Source organism: Schistocerca serialis, chromosome 2 (genome assembly GCF_023864345.2).
Source record: "Schistocerca serialis cubense isolate TAMUIC-IGC-003099 chromosome 2, iqSchSeri2.2, whole genome shotgun sequence".
NCBI lineage: Eukaryota > Metazoa > Arthropoda > Insecta > Orthoptera > Acrididae > Schistocerca > Schistocerca serialis.
This window is the reverse complement of record NC_064639.1, coordinates 831,502,531-831,524,913: the sequence shown is the minus strand read 5'-3', so window position 1 is coordinate 831,524,913 and position 22,383 is coordinate 831,502,531. Positions and strand designations below refer to the sequence as shown.

The 22,383-nt window shown below is 42.6% G+C and overlaps 1 protein-coding gene and 1 non-coding gene across 3 annotated transcripts in view; both read left to right on the top strand.

Moving 5' to 3' along the window:
• The window catches only part of LOC126458105 (acyl-CoA Delta-9 desaturase-like), a 660,845-nt gene that overhangs the window by 369,250 nt on the left and 269,212 nt on the right, over positions 1–22,383 (top strand). The gene's annotated exons all lie outside the window — the stretch shown is intronic.
• Positions 13,807–13,896, top strand: Trnay-gua (transfer RNA tyrosine (anticodon GUA)). Its single transcript is given in 2 exon segments — positions 13,807–13,843; positions 13,861–13,896. It is a non-coding gene; the product is annotated as a tRNA-Tyr (tRNA).

Sequence of the window (22,383 nt, the reverse complement as noted above, 5' to 3'; positions counted from 1 at the left end):
AAGACGGATAGGTTGAGCAGGGCCTGTACTCAAGCCTCAACCCTTTGTATATTTATGCACGGGGGCTTTTCAAAAGTGTTTTCAGTTGAAAAAGCGGTGCTATTAATTGTACAGTTTCGTTAAGATTTAAAAGGGGATCTAGAGGTGCATAAAATAATTGTTAATTTACTGTAGAGACCAATGGAGCAAGCAAAAGCGAGTAAGAGACGAGGAACCCTTTTAATATCTACGATCATAAAGTCCATTATTGAGGATGAAGCAGTATTGTATTTCTTGTTAGCCGGCCGCGGTGGCCACGCGGTTTTAGGCGCTTCAGTCTGGAACCGCGTGACTGCTACGGTCGTAGGTTCGAATTCTGCCTCGGGCATGGATGTGTGTGATGTCCTTAGGTTAGTTAGGTTTAAGTAGTTCTAAGTTCTAGGGGACTGATGACCTCTGATGTTAAGTCCCATAGTGCTCAGAGCCATTATTTCTTGTTACATTATGCCATTGGTAAAGTGTGAGCCCAATTAGAAAGAGACTTAATCACAAAGATTACATTTCAAATACATTGCCTGGCAAAACAAGTGAAGTATCCACAAGGGGTTGGGGGAAGGAAGGAAGATTGGGTTTATCATCCCGTTGGCATCGACGTCATTAGAGACGGAGCGCAAGCTCGCATTGTGCCAAGGATGGGAAATAAAATAGGCCACGCCCTTTCAAAGGAGCCATGCTGGCATTTACTTGGAGCGGTTTAGGGAAAGCGCGGAAACCTAAGTCTGGATGGCCGGGCGCGGGTTTGAACCGTCGTCCTCCCGAATGCAAGTCCAATGTGCTAACCACTGCGCTTCCTCGCTCGGTGAAGGGAAACATGAGAATTCATAGAGTGAGAGAGTATGTGATGTTGTTTCAATGGATACAAAATCGTGTCAAATTTACAAAGAACTCGAAGCATGAGCCCAACTATCAGTATGACGGTACATCCCCTCGGGCCTGGATTCGATCGGGAAGAGTATCATGAAGCGCTTGTTTGCCCTCCTGAGGCCAGATGGCCCATAACTGATGTGCCTGGTCCTTGATATCCTGAATACGGACATTGGGACGCGGTTGATGTCGGAGCTGGTCCCACACGTGTTCGAATCGGGGACAGATCTGCAGATCATTCTGACCATAGGGAATACCTCAACACCACAAGGTAGTTCATAGTAGGGATGGCAGTTATCACTGAAACAACCGCGTTTCGGCTATATAGGGTTTTTCAACTGGCATTCTACGGATCGGAGCGTGGAATGTCAGATCCCTTAATCGGACAGGTAGGTTAGAAAATTTAAAAAGGGAAATAGATAGGTTATTGTTAGATATAGTGGGAATTAGTGAAGTTCGGTGGCAGGAGGAACAAGACTTCTGGTCAGGTGACTACAGGGTTATAAACACAAAGTCAAATAGGGGTAATGCAGGAGTAGGTTTAATAATGAATAGGAAAATAGGAAGGCGGGTAAGCTACTACAAACAGCATAGTGAACGCATTCTTGTGGCCAAGATAGATACGAAGCCCACACCTACTACAGTAGTACAAGTTTATATGCCAACTAGTTCTGCAGATGACGAAGAAATTGAAGAAATGTATGATGAAATAAAAGAAATTATTCAGATAGTGAAGGGAGACGAAAATTTAATAGTCATGGGTGACTGGAATTCGAGTGTAGGAAAAGGGAGAGAGGGAAACGTAGTAGGTGGATATGGATTGGGGCTAAGAAATGAAAGAGGAAGCCACCTGGTTGAGTTTTGCACAGAGCACAACTTAATCATAGTTAACACTTGGTTCAAGAATCATGAAAGAAGGTTGTATACATGGAAGAACCCTGGAGATACTAAAAGGTATCAGATATATTATATAATCGTAAGACAGAGATTTAGGAACCAGGTTTTAAATTGTAAGACATTTCCAGGGGCAGATGTGGACTCTGACCACAATCTATTGGTTATGACCTGTAGATTAAAACTGAAGAAACTGCAAAAAGGTGGGAATTTAAGGAGATGGGACCTGGATAAACTGAAAGAACCAGAGGTTGTACAGAGTTTCAGGGAGAGCATAAGGGAACAATTGACAGGAATGGGGGAAAGAAATACAGTAGAAGAAGAATGGGTAGCTCTGAGCGATGAAGTAGTGAAGGCAGCAGAGGATCAAGTAGGTAAAAAGACGAGGGCTAGTAGAAATCCTTGGGTAACAGAAGAAATATTGAATTTAATTGATGAAAGGAGAAAATATAAAAATGCAGTAAATGAAGCAGGCAGAAAGGAATACAAACGTCTCAAAAATGAGATCGTCAGGAAGTGCAAAATGGCTAAGCAGGGATGGCTAGAGGACAAATGTAGGGATGTAGAGGCTTATCTCACTAGGGGTAAGATGGATACTGCCTACAGGAAAATTAAAGAGACCTTTGGAGAAAAGAGAACCACTTGTATGAACATCAAGAGCTCAGATGGAAACCCAGTTCTAAGCAAAGAAGGGAGAGCAGAAAGGTGGAAGGAGTATATAGAGGGTCTATACAAAGGCGATGTACTTGAGGACAATATTATGGAAGTGGAAGAGGATGTAGATGAAGATGAAATGGGAGATACGATACTGCGTGAAGAGTTTGACAGAGCACTGAAAGACCTGAGTCGAAACAAGGCTCCGGGAGTAGACAACATTCCATTGGAACTACTGACGGCCTTGGGAGAGCCAGTCCTGACAAAACTCTACCATCTGGTGAGCAAGATGTATGAAACAGGCGAAATACCCTCAGACTTCAAGAAGAATATAATAATTCCAATCCCAAGGAAATCAGGTGTTGACAGATGTGAAAATTACCGAACAATCAGTTTAATAAGCCACAGCTGCAAAATACTAACACGAATTCTTTACAGGCGAATGGAAAAACTAGTAGAAGCCGACCTCGGGGAAGATCAGTTTGGATTCCGTAGAAATTCTGGAACACGTGAGGCAATACTGACCTTACGACTTATCTTAGAAGAAAGATTAAGGAAAGGCAAACCTACGTTTCTAGCATTTGTAGACTTAGAGAAAGCTTTTGACAATGTTGACTGGAATACTCTCTTTCAAATTCTAAAGGTGGCAGGGGTAAAACACAGGGAGCGAAAGGCTATTTACAATTTGTACAGAAACCAGATGGCAGTTATAAGAGTCGAGGGACATGAAAGGGAAGCAGTGGTTGGGAAGGGAGTAAGACAGGGTTGTAGCCTCTCCCCGATGTTATGCAATCTGTATATTGAGCAAGCAGTAAAGGAAACAAAAGAAAAATTCGGAGTAGGTATTAAAATCCATGGAGAAGAAATAAAAACTTTGAGGTTCGCCGATGACATTGTAATTCTGTCAGAGACAGCAAAGGACTTGGAAGAGCAGTTGAACGGAATGGATGGTGTCTTGAAGGGAGGATATAGGATGAACATCAACAAAAGCAAAACGAGGATAATGGAATGTAGTCGAATTAAGTCGGGTGATGTTGAGGCTATTAGATTAGGAAATGAGACACTTAAAGTAGTAAAGGAGTTTTGCTATTTGGGGAGCAAAATAACTGATGATGGTCGAAGTAGAGAGGATATAAAATGTAGACTGGCAATGGCAAGGAAAGCGTTTCTGAAGAAGAGAAATTTGTTAACATCGAGTATAGATTTAAGTGTCAGGAAGTCATTTCTGAAAGTATTTGTATGGAGTGTAGCCATGTATGGAAGTGAAACGGACGGTAAATAGTTTGGACAAGAAGAGAATAGAAGCTTTCGAAATGTGGTGCTACAGAAGAATGCTGAAGATTAGATGGGTAGATCACATAACTAATGAGGAAGTATTGAATAGGATTGGGGAGAAGAGAAGTTTGTGGCACAACTTGACCAGAAGAAGGGATCGGTTGGTAGGACATGTTCTGAGGCATCAAGGGATCACCAATTTAGCATTGGAGGGCAGCGTGGAGGGTAAAAATCGTAGGGGGAGACCAAGAGATGAATACACTAAGCAGATTCAGAAGGATGTAGGTTGCAGTAGGTACTGGGAGATGAAGAAGCTTGCACAGGATAGAGTAGCATGGAGAGCTGCATCAAACCAGTCTCAGGACTGAAGACCACAACGACAACAGGGTTTTTCAAAGCCAGTTTATGAGATAAACGAATTTCTGTTTTTTATTCTTGTTATTGGTAATCGTAGAAGTAGAACAAAGATTGAAAAATTCTGACTCTCTCAGTTTCAAGATACATAAAATCAAAATATTAAATTAAATAGGCAAATAAGAGGAAACTTTTTCCGTCCACGGTTCGCTGATTTCCTCGAAAAGTGATGAGTGGTTGAATTCTCTATAAAAGAAAAAACAGTATTCTCCTATTGTTTCTAATTTTTTGAAAGTCTGCTCAAAAATTATGATGTTGTTATCGGGGATCATACTACTATTTGGGCGTTATGAATCGTCAGTTGGTAAAGGGCGAAAACTGGTGTTGGAAGATTTCTTTTTTGTGTTAATTTGTCCGTTTCGAAGAGCTATAAGCAGATAAAGGCATATTATGTAGACACAGGCAGCCGATCAGATATTTTCCGTTTCTGTTGTGTACTACGAGTGTACTGTTGTTAAGTTTTTAATTTATTACTGTTACCATATTTTCCTTTCTCTTCTATTACTTCCTAGAAATGAAGACAAATCTTTAATCTTTTCAATTCAATGAAGAATTGTACGTCATTGCGACGTTGCTTCGTAAAAATATTTCCGTGCTAGGGCTGGTGCCATTCTACGTACAATACGACGGGTGTCCGGCGACGACAGCGGGTAACTACCATGGCCACACCGCACGGGCAGGCGTACCTAAGGCCACGACCCACGCAACAGGGACATTGGTGTCTCAGCAGAGTTGTCCAGTTCTTATGCCATGTGTTTGTTGTTCGTTTCTGTGGGCGTCATTACCGAGCGAGGTAGCGCAGTGGTTAGCACACTGGACTCGCATTCGGGAGGACGACGGTTCAATCCCGTCTCCGGCCATCCTGATTTGGGTTTTCCGTGATTTCCCTAAATCGCTTCAGGCAAATGCCGAGATGGTTCCCTTGAAAGGGCACGGCCGATTTCCTTCCCCATCCTTCCCTCACCCGAGCTTGCGCTCCGTCTCTAATGACCTCGATGTCGACGGGACGTTAAACACTAATCTCCTTCTCCTCCTCCTCCTGTGGGCGTCATTGTTAAAATAGCACTGACTTTTTTATAATAACGCAATTTTTCAAACCAATGCATACTTTTTTAAAAAAGAAAAGGTTTATTTAAAAACGAAAAATTTAAACAATGCTGCTACGGCCAACTGGTATTTCGGTATTCGGTTATTAATAACAAATGAAAAATGCCTGTTATAACTAAGACCAAAAAAATATAGAAAAATACTCGTTTTTCAGAACCAAAACACCGGTATCGGTTTTTAGCGGTCGGATTTCCCCATCCCTAGTTCATAGAGACGTGTGTTTGAGCATTGTCCTATTGAAAAATGGCACCGTGAAACTGTCATAGGAGACCTAACACATGAAGATGCTGGTTGTCAAAAATGGTTCAAATGGCTCTGAGCACTATGGGACTCAACTGCTATGGTCATCAGTCCCCTAGAACTTAGAACTACTTAAACCTAACTAACGTAAGGACATCACACACAACCATGCCCGAGGCAGAATTCGAACCTGCGACCGTAGCAGCAGCGCGGCTCCGGACTTGAGCGCCTAGAACCGCACGGCCACCGCGGCCGGCTGCTGGTTGTCCGTGACATACGGTTATGCCGTCAGCGTTCCCTCAGTCTCCACCAGCCGTGACCTGAAGTCATACCCAATGGCTCCAGATACCATGCTTCCTGGTCAGAACGGCACTACGAACGCTGCCGTTTGTGTTGCGTTGTTAACGGCAGCGTACGCCTGGGGCGGTAATTCGCTATTCCGGCTGCTGCTAGCCTCAGACAAACAGTGCGTGATGACACAGAATGTCACAGGAGTCCATTACTTGTTCTCGGATGTTCGCGGATGTGAAAGGCATACGATGTGCTTGGTGCACAATACGGCTATTCTCCCTCGTGATTGTCGGAGGTTTTCGACCAGAACCTTGAAGAAGAGCATGTGTGCCCACACATTCCCTTCCAGTCCAACACCGAGCCACTGTTACTTCCAATGTCGCAGAAATCTGGGTACCGCACGATTCGACCCGCCGGCCATATGGAGACTCACAATGAGGCCTCTTTGAACTAGTAGCATTCTGTGGTGTTCTGGTAACAGTGATGCATTGCTGCAGAGACGTTTACAAAATCGCGTAACGTGATTGGGTGCAACAGGCGCGCGGAGCTGCTGCGCCCAACCCACGGCAACTGTCAGGGATGTTTTTACAGCACCTTGGCTACATTTGTGAAAGCACCAGTTTCTCTCAGCAGTTGGCGTAGTCAGACGAAAATAGTGAGTTGTAGACTGAGGTGATCCAGAAACCGTTCTCGATATGCGCGTTGTGCAACTCTACCATTACGTACTATACCGTTCAGCGGGAAAATGGAAACTGATTCAAACATCGAACTTATTTTGTATCCGAACGGTACATTTCTGGTCGCACTACAGCCCATAGAAGCCTATATAGGAATTGTGAAACACCGTGTATAATGAATATATTAGTTTTCTCAGACTGTGTTCCACAGAACACTGGTGTTCTGCTGGAAGTGAACAGGCGCTCCGCGCGAAAAACTATTAACAGCATGGCAGTTTTTTCCGACACACTACTTTCTTAAAAATTTATTATAATTTCTGTTTTATTATTTATGGTTTAAAATTGAAGAAATCACTGAGTAAAAAAAGTTTTTCTCATTTCAAAGATTTTGTTAATTTTCAAAATAAACAATGTATTCCACCAAAGAATTATTATTCTCCAAGTGTTCTATCAGAGGAAAAGTTTGGGAAAAGTTTTATTAATTTTGGGTGAAACCATAGCTCAAATTACTTTACGGTGCTGCTTGTTGAGGTAGAGCAAGAACAATACGCTCTCATACCTCGACGGGCGAGATTTCATTATCAGGCAATTTGACAGATAAGACGCACTTCGGGACCTGCTAATTTCCGTAGTATCGAAGTCCAAGTTTCTGCAAATGTACAGCAAGATTATATATTCCAGAGAGCTCCTAACTCAACACAGACTGTAGAGTAAATTGTTGTGCGTCTTTATATACCAGCAGTAAAACAGGTACGGAAGTTCAGTATGCGTCAGCGACGCCAAATAGTGCCATGTGTTGAAAAAAGTAATTCGAAGGTAAGTTCGGCAGGCCGTCGTTGCAGTTATACGTTTCTTGAGCTAAGCCCAGAGAGTTGAATGATTCATAGCCAAACAAGGGATATCAAAGAGTCATTTTCCAGCTTCTTCCCCTCTATTTCTGCCGTTGCTCTTTGTCTGGGATCTGCGAGTGCGGTGAGCATGAATGGGTGCATTATGCTGGCGAGAGTTTAAGGTAGTATCAGTCTGTCTGAAAAGTGTATCGCGATACGAAAAACACGAATAACAGCTGTCGTTCAACATACGTAATGCAGCGTACCCTAATTTGCGAGGTAGTTCACACTTCGACCTGCGTGTTATCGCTGTGAGCTTTTAGCGAGGTCTAATATGCTATGCTGGAAAAACTTTTGTTTGAACAGAACTTACCCTAAGTAATGTTGATTGATAGTGGAAAGTTCAAGGTTACTTCATTCGGGAGGAATGTTCCCTGTCTCCCCCTACCCTTATTATAGCACTGTCGTCCAATCTGGTCAGAAAGCTATATCACTAACTGTGCCACACATTCTTGAATTCTCGGATAGTTTTCTACTCAGAAACACGTGAGAGCACTTTGGAGAGAGAGAGCCAACCATCGCATGCTACAGAGAGTTTCAGAAAGATCCATCACATTTTACAATGCTATATCTTCTACACGAATGAAGATAGAAATTGGCTGTGAAACTGGAAATTTACGAGGCGTGTTTTTTAAGTAAGTACCGTTTTGAAATTAAAAAAGTGACGTGCTAAGATATCTCAATAATTTTATTTTCACATGAAAGCCTGTACCTTAATCTACGCACTGACGCCACTACAATCTGATTCTTCCTTGTTTACGTTGTGTACTGAGTGTTTAAGATGCCTCCGATAATCGTGAGTCCCGCCGACTCTGAAGTAGGGACTGTTACATGATTTCTTAGTGCTAAAGGCCTAAAAGCGATCAATATTCATCTTGAGATCTGTACAGTTAACGGAGAAAACATTATGAGTGATGGAATGGTAAGAAAGTGGGTGAGAGCATTTAAAGGTGGACGCACAAATGTGCATGGTGAACAACGGAGTGGGCGTCTTTCGTTAGTTAATGAAAGTTTGGTGCAGGAAGTGGACAATAAGGTGAGAGAAAACAGACGCTTTACGATTCCCTCCTAATGACTTTCCTAATGTTTCTCGTAGTCTTTTGTATGACATTGTGGCCGAGCACTTGAATTACCGAAAGTTGTGCGCACTTTGGGTACCGAAAATGTTGACGGATGTGCACAAAACCAAACGTTTAGACAGTGCATTGACTTTCCTTGAGCTGTACCACAACGACGGTGATTTCTTAAGCCAAATTGTTATGGGCGATGAAACATGGGTGGCCTACGTCACACCAGAATCAAAGCAACAGTGCATTGAAGTTGAGCAAGGACATCGTTTTGCTGCAAGACATGCCCGTCCGCATGTGGCGAATCAGACGAAAGATCGCATCACATCTTTTCTATGGGAAACTCTAGATCATCCTCCGTACAGCCCCGATCTTGCGCCCAGTGACCACCATCTGTTCCTGCACTTGAAGAAACACCTGGGCGGTCAGCGTCCTAAAGACTACGACGAAGTCAAAACAGTGGTGATGCAGTGTTTAACAAGTCGGGCGACAGACTTCTATGAGGTGGGTATTCAAAAACTGGTACAACGTTACAAGTGCCTCAGTATTGACGGAAATTCTGTAGAAAAGTAGATTAAGGTTCAGGCTTTCATGTAAAAATAAAATTATTGAGATATCTTAGCACGTCTTTTTTTAAATTTCAAGGTACTTACTTAAAAAACACGCCTCGTACATTGGCGTCAGCTGTAAGTGCCGGTTTGTTTGGCTCCCGGCAGGGACGTTCCTAGTACAGCTAAGTCAATCACCTGCTCATCCAACCTCAACATACGTTTAGTCGAGAAGGTGGCGGCACAGCAACAAACCGCATCTTGAGTTCTCCGTTTCAACACGTAATCTCATTACAACCGTGCGGAGTGATTTTTGTCGGTATGGATCGGCCGTATGGGTGTACAGTTCTCGCATTGCGCTATTGGCTTCCAACGTCATTTGATCACACGGTATGCGATTCTGTAGAAGATTCCGAAAGACTTCGTCTCTGTTGCTTCCTTTGTGTGAACTGCGGTGCCGCATGCAATAGCGGTAGCTCTAGACATCTTTGTAAAAATATTCGTCGAGTTTGACTATCGGGTGCATGTTTCTTGTGTGTCCTGTGGAGGACACATTGAACTTCATGAAAGGCCATAAAGCAGTGTAATTTGTTTTTTAAATATCAGTGCCAACGTAGTTTGTATTTCAGCAAAAGTTATTCCCCGGCTGTATCAGTGGCAGATAACCCAGTCTTTCAGCAGCGATACACAGCTGATTCTGCAGTCCCAACACAATCACCTCTGACTGACGTTTCCCTCTCACATACTCAGAGGAAACAGCTGATACGGCACCTGTGGTTAACAGATGGTGAGATATCGTCCGTAAACAGATTAAGATAAAATGACAATTTCGAAATCTCTGAGCGTGTAGAAATTCATGAAAGCAGAAGTGTGGTAAGAAAAAGGAAGACAAGGATTTAACCTTCCTTCGAGGATACGATCTTAAGAGAAGGAGCAAAAGCTCGGTTTGTAAAAAATATGGGGAAGGACTTCAAAGGAACCATCCCAGCATTCGACTTAATCAATTTAGGGAAACTACGGAATATGTAAATCAGCATTACAGCACTAGAATTTGAACCGGTTGTCCCGAATGCGAGGTCGGTATTTTAGACAACGTGTCATCTCGCTTGCTGAAAATGTTGTGGCACGGTGGCCACTTTTCAGAAATAAATCGATGATAATAGCTGTATAGACAGGCATATTTCCAGACTTCTTGCCTAGTGATTTGTATCTTGTTCGAAGCTAGTGTAACCCTCATCCTCATCACCCCCCCCCCCCCCCCCCCCGGTCCGCCATCCTCCTCCCATCGTTTTACCATTTCTCACAATGCCAAATAAGACAGAAACATCTGCCGTTTGGAGTTTTCATTACATTTACAACTTCATGAGTAACAACGGAACACCTTACAGGGAAAATACCTAACTACAGAGAGAAGCAGAGAAAAAACTTCACTTTTAGAGAGAAATTTTCGCAGCACTTGGGTTTCAAACTGAAAGTAATTCATTAATGAAACTACGTAGTTTGTTGCTCTAATTTCATCTTGATTTTTCAGCTCTTGCGTCCCGTCTCATTTCCTCTGCTTTCACTAACACTTTGTGTACTTACGTAAACACCATTTCTTGCGCTACTGTAACCCATAGGTATGCACAGATGCCTGTGTGTCATGTACTCACACGCGCGTCTTTTCACAATGAAGACGTAGAAGTTCAGGCAACAACGTGAGACACTTCTGCAGAGTACAATGTCTTTGGGTCATAATCTAAATCGTACGTAATACTATCTCAGAAATATACGTGACAATACGATTTTAACGCCAGAAACGATCTTTATTACAAAATGTACATGAATGACAGGCACCGCTAAATTACTTTTTACATTATTATAAGACGAAAATTAATTTTTTTCGTTCATACTGCCTTCTGCCGTCAACCGCTGTTGAATCAAATAATTATAGTAGTGATTCAAAACCAAACAGATTAGCAATCTTCGAGCTTTTCGATCAACTATGAAGTTAATCAAATTGTCTTTTGACCCATGATTTATCGCGTAGTCAGTGGTGTCTGTAAGAAGAATGAAAGGGCAGTTGTTGCTCAGCTCTCGTATGAACCATATGCTTGTCTAATGTCACCACCAGCCGATGACTTTTCGTAATAATTTTAGGTTAGAAACTGAACAAAAACGCCACAAGGAGAGTAAATTATATTTATAGCTTCCGCACATGGGTCAAGGATGTTTCCGAGATTACACAGCACGTTTGGTACCGAAAAATGCAGACAATTCAGTCTCTATTATGCGCATGCGGTGGATTTTGCCTAGTAATGTATAAGTACTGTTCTTGCACGAGGTGGTGTGAGGGAATGACTGTTTGGTGCTCGTGTATCACGTTCGCCACGCACCCATATTGCGGCTCTCGGCGGCGGGGCGCTGCGTGAGATGGAGGCGAGAGGCGTGCCTTTGTCATCGCTAATGGGATTGCCTGCTGCAGCGTGGAGTCACACAATGAGGAAGTACGTCATCCTTCGCCAAATAACAGCACGACGGCCACAAACGCAGCCGATCTTATTTGCTGGTGCATTGCTTCACTAACACTTCGAGTTTCTTCCTCCATCAATTACACCTCGAGAGTGAGCTGAGACCAAAGGTACCCAAAATATACCTTGCTCTTTTCCTGTTGTCGAAACCTCTCCCATATGCCATGATTTATGGAATGACCCTCGTACCATCTCTATTTTGGCATCATGAATTATTTTGCTACCCAAAGGGAAAAAAAAGGTCACCTCTTACGAGGCCTATTCGGAAAGTAAAGTCCGATTGGTCGCGAAATGGAAAACACTGTGAAAATCAAAAATTTTTATCTTCAACGGTTCCAGATACTTGTCTAAATAGTCGCCGTTCAGACTTAGACATTTGTGTACCAACTTTCCTGTACCATCATCACAGAAGGCAGCAGCCTCTGCTTTCTGTCAATTCTCTGCGCTATTCTACAGGTCGTTGACTGAGCTAAAATATTGTCTTCATAGCCAGGGGTTCATGTGAGCACAGATGAAACTCAGGGGGAGTCAATTACGATCTGTGTTGTGGTGACCAAACACTTCCCATCGAAAATGCTGCAAGAGCGTCTTCACTGCCCCTGCAGAGAGCGGCCGAGAATTGTCATGAGGAAGGAGACGCGTAACAGTTATGTTATGTGGGCTGCATGACATCAGGCAGAATCTCTCACCATCCCCCATACTTGGTGGGAGACACTATTTTCTATGCATCTTTACACTACGGTTTCCATGTACCCAGTCGGACTTTACTTTCCGAATAGCTTTCGTACTTTGATTGTCTCACTTCGTAACCTAATTTCCTCGCATCACCCGATTTTATTCGACTACATTCTGTTGCTCTTGCCTTACTTTTATTGGTTTCCATCTTGTAATCGCTTTTCAAGACATCACACTCTCCGTTCAACGCCTCTTCCTTATAATTAATTAAAACTGCAAAGTAAACAATGAAAGAAGCGACAGACTCTTCATTTTTGGAAAGTGTAACATTTTATAATTCATGCCCCACTGCCATATGGTAGCTGATTTCGAGTTTATGCTAGGTTTGAATGCTCCTACGACCTCTGTGTATGTATGCGGCTGTCGGCACAAACACAGAACACTATTGCCCTCTCCTCGATAGGTAGCCTACAGTCAGATTTATTTTGGACCTCGCTAGACCTAATGCTTCTGCTTGTTGCTATAAGCTTCCTCCTGCAAACTGTAATCTAGCTTTCCGACGTACGTTCTACGCATTGTCGAAAATTTCTCTACTCTCTGCTTAGGGTTTTAACCTACTCTCAGTTACTAGTATAATGATGAGTCGGCTGCTTTCTACCAGAGACGTGAGCTCGCGGACTTTACTACGAATAATATTTTGAGATTCTTATTCTCCAGATATCCCACTCCATATGTTGAAGTAACTGGTTTCTCTGATGGTGTTTTCCTACCTGGTGTCTCGAATCGACGAAGCCTCTGGTTTAGATTCTCATCTTGGCTACGGACCAAAGGGATCTGATAAGACTTTGGAACGATGTTGAAAACCGACAACTGCATAGAGACGTCACCAGTTCCGGCACTCTCTCAAAAGAACTGAGAATCTCAGAATCTAGGCAACAGTCGCCATTAATGCCAACGCGAGCTGACTGGATGCTGCGTTCGCAATAGCTCCCGTTATAGCCTCTTCCACCTGGCACCGAGTGAAGTAGCGCATTGGTTAGTACACCGAACTCGCATTCGAGACGACGACGGTTCGAACCCCGTATCCGGCCATCCTGATTTAGTATTTCCGTGATTTCCTTTCCCTAAATCGCTTAAGACAAATGCCAGGATGGTTCCGTTGAAAGGGCACGGCCGATTTCCTTCTCCATCCTTCCCCAATGCGACCCTGTGCTCCGTAGATAATGACCGTTGTCGACGGAACGTTAAAACAATAATCTCTTCCTCCTCCGCCTCCTCCTCTTCCACCGGGTGGACGGTTGATTTCTCCAGGAATACCCACCGTGTACACATTTGGTTCATTTCCCCGTACGTGATGCTGTTTTCCAAGGACGGGCGTAACACTGGAACTGCCTACCACTAACCGCCCTTTCAGACCCCTCTAGGAGTGCCCTGACCACGGCATAAGAGCGACCACTGCACCAGCAGAAAAGACGAAGGCCCACCGACTCGTTCTCGTTATCATCAGGAGTTAAAGGTCGAGAAAGTGACGTCAGGCCAACAGCAAGCACCTCCGTCCTGCTGAACGAGTTGTCTAGAGAGAACGGCCGCCAGTCTAAGAACCAGATTCTGCCCAGCCGGTTTTGTGTAAGTGGGTTACAAGCGGCGAAGTCTGATTAACTCCTTCGGTAGCTCAGTTGGTAGAGCGGTGGACTGTAGTGGTATATGAAGCAGACATCCATAGGTCGCTGGTTCAAATCCGGCCCGAAGGAATATTTTTAATTTATGTCACAGGCGCCTTGTTACTCTTCTGCACACAGCAACTCTAAGAAATTGCTCGCTACGCATTGATGAACGAGTAAGAAAATATACTGCAGTCTTACACCAAGTTTTAATAGGAGTGCACCGAAAGGTACAGCCATTTTCAGGTGTCAGTGGGGTACAATTGGGAAAATTGTCAGTTGTCCCCAGAAACTTTTGAAACTAGGTCAGTATTTTTGAAGGGAGTTCAAAGTTTCAGTTGAGCGTACAGAGCATAATATAAGATCGAAATTCATCCCAGCTAACACTTTTCTACAAAGCGTACCTATAGAAATTAAGACGTGAGTTCACATGTGTTCTATTACACAGCTTGCTAGACTAAACAGTTGTAATCAAAGTAGGGAATAAAACTCCTTCTTAACTAAGGAGTTAAGTGGATTCTCGTTCCATTCACATTTTGTTTATTACTAGAGAACATACATCTTCCGTCTGAGTCCGCAGTCATCATGAATATTTGATGAATAAAACCGTCCAGACCGTTAAATAAAATGTCTTTATTTATTACGACTTTTCGGCACCTGCTACCATCAGATAAAAAACGAGAGGAACAATGTTCAGTGTCAATATTAAAATCTATACCTAGATTGCCAAAAACAAGCTTCAATATTAAAATGTATACTGGATTTTAATATTGACAATGAACTTTATTTCGCAAGTTCAAAGTTTTTTTGATATCTTATGATCACAGATGCCAAAACGTCGTAATCAATAAAGACTTTTATTTCGCGATCTACACGGTTTTATTCATAAAAAACTTCCATTTTGCTCAAACCTGCCTGTTCGATGGCTTTTGGCCTATAAATTTTGAGTTCTATCTCTCTGTTGGTTTTCGGAAGTAGTTCAAACAGGCAGCTGAACGACAGTTGCGTGTTTCACTTGTCAATGTATTGTGTATAAATGTGGCTACTAGTTTCTGTTTCGTAATATTACTGTCGAATACTGTAATTTGCTTCCTTTTGCGTCCATATGTGCTGCCTTGATATCAGATAAGGTGAAGCTGTTAGAGTGATAGGAACCGTTGGTAGCCCCGTGCGTGATTATGATACAAGGACCCCATAAATTTGTGTAAAATCAGGGTAGTTGCCGCCATAAATTTTCGTATGTTTACAGTATACAGAATCTTAAAGTTCTTTTACAGCTTCACGTCCCATTGAAAAAGAGATTAGTAAATTATGGAAGAAAAACACAACGAGGTGTCTAGTTTTAGGGTCGTTGCAGAAGGAGAATGCAGTCGCCGTGTTGTAACGAAATTCTTGTGCTATCTTACCCAACCTCGGTCACACAAATCGTATCATGCCCGGTTATGTTATCTTTAAGAAGAAAGAGGAAAGGATTTCCTAGTATTTTGCTACCCGCTTTCTTTCTTTCTTTTTAAGCATAACACGTCATGATAATATTTGTGTGCTCGAAGCTGCGAAGTACAATAAAAGAAAGTCTGAAGACTCTTCGTCGCTTTTGTTTATAGTTATTCAGCGTTGATCATTGGAATCAAACCCTTACACCATTGCCCTGCATACGGTAAAAATTTCCTAACCAGTAAGTTATCTTTCTCTAGACCGTAAACAATATCAAGTTTGACATAAAATTATTTTTAATATTCGGTTAACTTAATTATATACAGTTTCTAACATTTGTTATGAAAGTCTTTTACCATCACTGCGTTTACTATAGTGATAACTGGCTAGAACAGAGGAACCGTTGATATCTGATAAAACGTAATGCTAATGTGAGCATAAATACCAGATAACGATAATTTAATTGCCACTTAGGTTCCACAGATGACAGTTTTGTAAACATACTGATTATTCGATCGTTTACTTTATGCGTGTGTTACACAACGATCTAAAACATCAAATGGTGAAGTATCAGCGTAAACAAAAGATACGGCAGCGAAAGGCAATGGCAATCTTTAGAACCAGCACAACGATACTGGATAAACCTTGCGATAGTTCGACCTACGCTACTGAAAACCATTCTCAGCGATGAATGATTGAGTCGTTGGACTCGTATAACCGAAAAGAGTGGCGGTCAAACCACCATTCGGACATTTAGCTTTAAATTTTCCATGATTTTCCTTAAATTACCCTATACGAATGCTGTGATTCAGCAAAGGTACGACTGTTTTGCTCTTCCATCTTTTACGAATTGAACTAAAACTGTATATAAGATTACCCACAGTCCAATCCCTGTAATACGTTATCGTTTTACACATATGAATCGCTACTGTCAATTTACAAAATGTTATCAGTGTTTGCGAGATTTACTTCATAAATCGCCACTGACTAAACGAAAGAGACAGGCTTTACCATTTGGTTCAGTATTGTAAACATAAACTGATTTGAAGGGTATTCTGTGTGCCTTTCATCAGTTACTCTGTAGCCAGATGAAGCGGCGTTTCGTAAATGTAAGGATGGTGGGCAATTTCACGACTGTTTTATGTGGATATGGAGGCGGGATGAAAGCCCTTTTGTGATCTCTTGTGGGGGCAAGCTGAAAATATTCACATTAACAGAATCCGAATTCGCCAATGATAGCACGCGATTCTCGTTCACAGTATCAGTAGCAGGTTTATCCTTGGCTGAAATTATCGCAACAACACTCAAATTAAAATTCATGCTCACTTAAACAATCAAGCGAAAGTGTACTGATGGCCATTAAAATTTCAACATCAGAAATGATGGAAAGTAATGAAAACGTACTTAGTGTGCGAATACAGGATGTTGCGAAGAAAACGTTTCAGTATGTATAGATGATTAGGGGGCACATAGCGTGAGAAATTTAATTCGCGGAGCTGCCCACCTCTGATACGAACAGTGGCCGTAACCCGGTTGGGCATCGAGACCGCCTGAGCTTGGGTGACTAGTACGGATACGTCTGGGGTGACAAATATTTGATCATGGTTTTTAGGTAGATGGGGAACATCTGACCATGATTTTAAGGAAGATATAAGGGATATTTAGTCGTAATAAATTCCACGTGTGCACCTACATCGCATTTTCTTAGTCTCGCTTGGTAGTGGAGATAAAAATATAAATAAAAACTGACACTCTTTGTTTAATTTTACTCTATTATGTCATACTGAATCATACTTTGGGGTAAATCCACAAACCGGCAAAACGTTTTTAGAGTGCAAAAGCGTGTAACGGGACTTATTTGTTGTTTAAATTCAAGAACAGCATGCCGAAACCCATTCAAAGAATTGAATACGTTAACTACTACTTCACAGTATATTTATTCCATAATGACGTTTGTTATAATTTGTATGTCTCTTCTTCCAACCAGTAGCTCAGTACACAGTATCAATGCTAGGAATAAAAACAATCTTCATAAAGATTGAACTCACTTACAGTATGTGACCAAAAGTATCCGGACACTCCAAAAAATATACGTTTTTCATACGTCGAACCTACGGACTTCAAAAGTGGTCAGGTGATCGGGTGTCATTTGTGTCATGCGTCTGTACGCGAGATTTCCACATTCCTAAACATCCCTAGGTCCACTGTTTCAGATGTGATAGTGAATTGTAAACGTGAAGGGATACGTACAGCACAAAAGCGTACAGGCCGACCTCGTCCGTTGACTGACAGAGACCGCCGACAGTTGAAGAGGGTCGTAATGTGTAATAGGCAGACATCTATCCAGACCATCACACAGGAATTCCAAACTGCATCAGGATCCACTGCAAGTACTATGACGGTTAGGCGGGAGGTGAGAAAACTTGGATTTCATGGTCGAGCGGCTGCTCATAGCCACACATCTCGCCGGTAAATGCCAAGCGACGCCTCACTTGGTATAAGGAGAGTAAACTTTGGACGATTGAACAGTGGAAAATCGTTGTATAGAGTGACGAATCACGGTACATAATGTGTTGAAACGACGGCAGTAAATTTCAGTCACATACAGACTTTCATTAGCGCTACAAAATGACTATACATCAAATATGTAACCTGCTTCGGCCACATGTCTATAATAAAGATAGATGCCACCTTTGGAAAAATTTAAGATAGCTTTGAAGAAAACATGTTGCTCCATTATGAATATCAAGAGCTAATATGGCAATTCAATATTAAGCCAAGACGGTAAGACTGAAAGGTGAAAGCAATGTATAGCAATGTATACCAAATTAACGAACTTGAAGATGATACTACAAAAAGAGAAGAGGAGATGGGATATAAGATACTGCGAAAAGAATTTGACAAAACACTAAAAGACCTACTCTGAAACAAGGGCGCTTGATTAGCCTACATTTCCATAGTATAACTGAGATCATTGGAAGCACGTACCACGACAAAATTGTCCCAACTGACACGCAAGATCATTCAGACAGGCGGAATACCCTTACACTCCAAGTAGAATATAATCTCAGTTGCAAAGAAGGTGCTGACACGAATGAATATCACCAAACTATCTGTTGAACAAGTCATGGTTGCAAAATACTGATAGAAATTATTGACAGAAGAAGACATAGACTGGTAGAAGCCGGCTGCGAGGAAGATCATTTTGGGTCCCGAAGAAATGTAGGTAACATTGACGCTACGACCTATCTTAGAAGAAAGACTGACGAATGGAAAACCTACATTTGTAGTATTCCTAAATCTAGAGAACGTTTTAGATAGTATTGGCTGTAATACACTCTTCGAAACTCTGAAGGTAGCAAGGATAAAATACACTGCAGTTAGAAGACTCGAAGGACATGAAAGGGAAGGAGTAGTTGAGACGGAAGTCACACAGGGTTGTAGATTATATGGGTAGATCGGATAACTAATGAGAAATTGAATCGAATTTGAGAAAAAGAGAAAAGAAATTTTGGGTGGGTGGTGGGTTGGGGTGATGGGGGGAGAGGGCGGGTGGCAACAGGAAGGCTATCGTCTACCACTAACATTGCCAGATGCAGATTACATTCCGATCGCGTGATGATACAGGGCAAAGGCCGGGAAATAGAAGAAAGATTTGAAAATGCGAGTCGCCTGACAAAAATGTCAATCGCTATTTGGAGGACTATGGCGCATTGGTAAGACACTGGGTCGTATTCGTAAGGCTGTCGGTTCAAGTCCCCCCCCCCCCCCCCCCCCAGCCAACCAGATTTACGTTTTCCATGTTTATCCCAAATCGTTTAAGGCGAAGACCGAAAATGAAACGGCGCGTTGTACTTTCCCAGTACGAGCTAATACTGCTTCTCTTGTGGCCATATCGGCGACGGGACGTTAAACCTGAATCTTTCTTTTGAGAATTATCGTTTCCTTGTCATCAATGTTACAGTTCATAATGTTCGTGCAGGAAGAAAATTTTGTGTTAACAAACGAGGAAAAGGAAGCGCAGAATTCGCTGCATATAATATATTGCGAGTCGCCTACTCTTCGGAATACCTACAAGTTTATTTGCTCTCGGTGAGGCATAACTTTCAGTAGCAGACAGCGGAAAGGTAAACAGAAACGCACGACCGCGTCCGTTTATCTGGCCGTAAACTACCTGTTCGGGCGGCGTTAGTTTCCACATCTGCAAATCGATAGGGGCTGGCGAGGAACCAAGCTGGAAGACTTCCAGGCTGTGAGTATCGAATTTATGTGCTTACATTGTACCGTTTATCGCGCACAACTCGCGTAGACTAGCGTCCAGGACGTTGGCCTGTGGTGTGAGTAAGCCACGTTGATGCCTACGCCCTGAGAGAGGAACGCATTATAGAACGCCGCATAAAATTATTCGTCTGAGTGGTCATCGCTCTGTATTACTTCATATGCAATTGCTTCATTCCATCTGATCTAGTCTGTCAACAACGTAGACAACTGAACCATCTGAAAAGCAGAATAATGTTTCTACAGTGCTCCATTCTGCTCTGGACTGGTGGAGCAACAGTGGTTCCACATTCCAAATAAAAGACAATCTCAGCAATATGTAGTGATTTCGTTCATGTCCCAGCGCGCACCTAATGTACCTCCAAGTCCCTTACAGCGAGAAACAGCAAATTTGAAATACGTTGCTCAGTCTAGAAGATAAACTGTTTCTTTCTAAATCAGCAGTGTAACCCATTCACGTGACACTCTTAACACCCAGTCCGACTCCATTTACGTCTTTTACCATTTTTCGGTCCCATGTCTTACAGATAGGCTAACCTACTCAAATAAAGTGGTGTCAAAATTTCCTTCTTCGCTCGTGATCCCCTACAATATTAACTCATCCATAAGGAAAAGCTAGGCTATTTTTCTGATTCGGGTCTAAACAAACTTACTTATGCCCAGTAACACACCTATATAGGGCGAACAGGCCATGCGGCCAGGACTAGATTTCAAGAACGCCTTTTTACAAAAACAGGTGCTGTAAAAATAACTACTGGTCATTTTCCGAGCATTTTGATGCTATCGGACATTGCGAGTCGACGACTATCGCACTTCAAATTCTATATAGAGATCGCAAAGGAAAAAACTCCTGCGGAGGAATTCTAAATAGCTAAATTTCTTAGGTGATCGGGTTAGTTAAGCCTTAGTGAACAATTGAAGAGTAAAAATAAAATCTACTACGATATCATTATGACAGCTTCGCCAGAGTTCACTTGATTTAGTTCCAGATGTATTCTATGTTTGTTTTTCGTGCCTCTCATGCACTTGGTCCCTACCACTGTCTCTTCATGTCAGCTTTCCTTTAACGGGTTCTTCGCCTGAAAACCACCCGAGTTCTTCAGTCGCGGAAACTAGAAGTTAGTGCCGCGAGGGGTATCCGCACGGTCAGAGGCGCCTTGCCACGGTTCGCGCGGCTCCCCTCGTCGGAGGTTCGAGTCCTCCCTCGGACATCGCGTAAGTTGGTTTAAGTTAGATAATGTAGTGTGTAAGCCTAGCGACCGATGACATCAGCGTTTGCGCCCATAGGAACTTACCACCACCTTAGAAATTACCAGAGCGTTGGCAGACTGTTGCAAATGGTAAGGGAGGTCTCTGTTATGTACGTCTGTTTGGGTTTGGTTGTGTCTCAGTGCATATAATACTAATTGCTGAGGTCTCAGTTATGTGTGTCCGTTGGGGCTTGGTTTTCTAAGCCATTTGATATTATTTTCCCGGGCACCTTCCCCTCACCTGTGTTATAAACCCAGCCAGTCTTTCCCCTTTTTTCTTCCTCCACCTATTTTCTCTTCCCTCTCTCCTCCCCTTCTTCCCTTCCCCTTTTTCCCCTTCTGCATCCTTGTTTCGTAATTTTACCTTCCTTTGTTCGTACCCTTATTTTTTACTCATTCATTTGCAGATTTGTACATTCAATTACTATTTTGCTAATGATCATTTTGGCAACGGCCTTGGCGCAGTGGATACGCCAGTTCACCGAAGTTAAGCACTGTCGGGCGTGGCCGGAACTTGGATGGGTGACCACCCGGGCCGCCATGTGCTGTTGCCATATTTTGGGGTGCTCTCAACCTCGTCATGCCAATTGAGGAGGTACTCGACCAAATAGTAGCGGCTCCGGTCAAAGAAAACCACCATAACGACCGGGAGAGCGGTGTGCTGACCACACGCCCCTCCTATACGCATCCTCACCTGTGGATGACACGGCGGTCGGATGGTCCCGATGGGCCACTTCTGGGCTGAAGACGGAGTGTTTTGTGCTTGAATGACCATTTTAATTATAATTTTATTGTTATTTAGATCTTAACAATCCTTGTTCTCGCTGTCACTCACATTTTATAATTTTTATTATTTTTCTTTCTTGCTTAAGTGATAGGAACTGTTTTTTAGGCTCACCACTCGACTTCTCGACTTTATATCACGTCCTGTTGTGTATTTTATTATCTCACTTTTATCAGCTAATATAAGATGTTCAGTTCCTCTGGCCGTCACTACTAGCTCCACCACTCGGCCCTTCCCACCATCCCCTGCTTCTACCTGACTTGATCCCGCGTCTTCCACGCCTCAGCACACATTTCATCGACTATCAGTGAATTATATGCCTGTGAACGCCGGCCTACCTACACTATTTGCTGCTGTGCTGGTGCTTAGTGAGTTCATTTGCTTCCCTTATCCTGAATACTCGCTTCGCGTGTATTTCGTTCCTGCATGGTCGATTTCTTTATCGTTTCAGGATTTTTATCCTCGGTTTGACCACTGTGTTTTCACTTACCGTTTTTTCCATGGTTTTAATAGTGACTAAGATGACTAACACCATGGCTTTTAATTCTGAGTAATGTAGGCCTCTTCTGTCTTTTTAACGAATTTATAAAGTAGCTTATTCTGCCACTTAACTGTTTAGATAGGTTCGCGAATCAAAACTTTTATGTAATAGTTAATTTGTTACGTTTTGCAGTTAATCTAATGATGCACTACGATAGCGAAACGCGCAATTAATCAATAAATATTGCAATAGAGACTTTCTTTTCTTTGGAACATTTCTGCAGTGGATGACGACGTTCGCATGAAAAGTAAATCATTTCAGGAAGAAAAGCTGCTGGCCATTAGTATTAT